General features: G+C 36.3%; 1 non-coding gene across 1 annotated transcript; it reads right to left on the bottom strand.

Annotated features, from left to right (window-relative positions):
- Positions 1-815: 815 nt before the first annotated feature.
- LOC124027380 lies at positions 816-1,000 on the bottom strand. The gene has a single exon (XR_006837402.1). It is a non-coding gene; the product is annotated as a U2 spliceosomal RNA (small nuclear RNA).
- Between the last annotated feature and the right edge of the window lie 972 nt (positions 1,001-1,972).

Raw genomic sequence — 1,972 nt, 5'->3', positions numbered from 1 at the left:
AATGTTCATTCAAACAGTAACTGAGAATGGGAATTCCAAGTTGGATGACCATTGAAAATTATATGTTTTTCTGAGTTCCCGGTTATCTTGAATGCGTTGAAGTATTCAGACCCTTTACTCAGTACTTTGTTGAAGCACCTTTGGCAGCGATTACAGCCTTGAGTCTTCTTGGGTTATGACGCTACAAGCTTAGTTAGTACACCTGTATTTGGGGAGTTTCTACTCCTGGTGCGGTAGGGACTGAAGCTGGCCAGCATAAATTACCACCTAACCCAGGACAAGGAAAAACATTAGTGAAACAATACAACAATAATGATTTTAAACTAAAAATAAATAGTACAATTTCCCGGGCGCCCTCCGGCCAGCGATCGCTTCTCAGATCAAGTGCAGCACTATCAGACACTACACGTGATCTTAGCCAAAAGACCGAGAAGCAATCTACTGTATTACTTAGCTCTGTGTATATTCATGTTTTAACTACTTTATTACTACGCTCTGTGTGTATATTAATGTTTTAACTACTTTATTACTACGCTCTGTGTGTATATTAATGTTTTAACTACTTTATTACTTCGCTCTGTGTGTATATTTTTGATCATGCACTGTTGAGGAAAGTTTTACAAGTAAGTATCCCGTGAACTTGACGAAAAATCTTTGTTGAGAAGATGAACGCACCCCATTCCCAACAGCTATCTTAGTCAATAAAACGGTGACCGATTTGACCAGTACTATCAAGCCATCACTGATACTGAAATGAATGTGAAAATACAATATAGTTCAACGAAGCAACTCCGTGTGATTTCTCTTTACAATGAAAGGGGTGCACCGTTCCTGGAGGTACTGCAATACCAGGTCGATGCGTGGAGTGGACGGAGCAAGCCCCTATTCCATCTCCCTATTCCAAAAATCAATTTAATATATGGTCCCCAGATAGGGGACGTATCAGATATTAAACTGATAAGAACAGATTTTTTTTTTTTTTTTTTTTTTGAAAAATAATTTTTATTTTCGTTTCATATTCAAATACAATTACAAATTTAGTGCATAACGTTGTACATAACATGGATACTTACAAACAGTATCAAAAAGTACCATAACAATATCAGAATACCAAAACTCCTTAAAAAAAAGTGCTGTTCAGCAGAACCTGACCAGTATTATTGGCCTATATTCGAGATTAACATGCCTCTAACAATCTCCAAAAACAATACAAACAATTCTATAAATACAAATATATACATATGCCAAAATGCACTCTGGATAAACCTCAGTGTATATAAAATATCTACAATGGCTTAGTTTACATTCCAAATGTACCTATGTAATACACTTATATCGGTTATACACACATTTACAATGACGGGTAAATCCCTTTCCATCTCTGTTTTACTGATGCAATGCCCCCCTTATCTATTTCGAATTGTATTCTTTTCCAAACTTCCTGTTTTATAAATTGAACCAATCCCGTCGGTGACCACTTGAGGGTGTCATTAACTGCACCACATCTGGCCTCCCAAAGTTTGGTCTTGATAAGGGACACCAGAGTCACTAATGCTAATAATTGCACCCTTTCCACGTTTTTATTTCAAGTTTGGCAACACCTTCATAATCTATGTTTTTTAAAATCTCAAAAAATTGTTGACTTTTTCCCCAAACTGATTGGGCAAAAGAACATTCCCATAAAACATGTGGAATTGTTTCGATTGCGAAACAATTGTGCCTGGGACAAAATTTATTTAGGGTCAAATTATGATCGTATAAAGTTGAACGGACCGGAAGACGTCTGTGTAAAACAAAGAACAAAATCTTTCAGTCTGATCTAACCCTTTTAATTGTGCCGAGAAGCGATACCCACAATGTTTTCGAGAAAGTTTCTATTCTTTTGCGACAATCTGTCATTACATTTTCTTTTATGGTTACACCAAAATGAGCAATTTCATGCTTTTTGTTTCCCATTAAAAAACGGTACAAC

The sequence above is a fragment of the Oncorhynchus gorbuscha genome, unplaced genomic scaffold, assembly GCF_021184085.1.
Source record: "Oncorhynchus gorbuscha isolate QuinsamMale2020 ecotype Even-year unplaced genomic scaffold, OgorEven_v1.0 Un_scaffold_3157, whole genome shotgun sequence".
Classification (NCBI taxonomy): domain Eukaryota; kingdom Metazoa; phylum Chordata; class Actinopteri; order Salmoniformes; family Salmonidae; genus Oncorhynchus; species Oncorhynchus gorbuscha.
The sequence above is the reverse complement of the archived record's forward strand: the minus strand, read 5'-3'. Positions and strand labels throughout refer to the sequence as shown.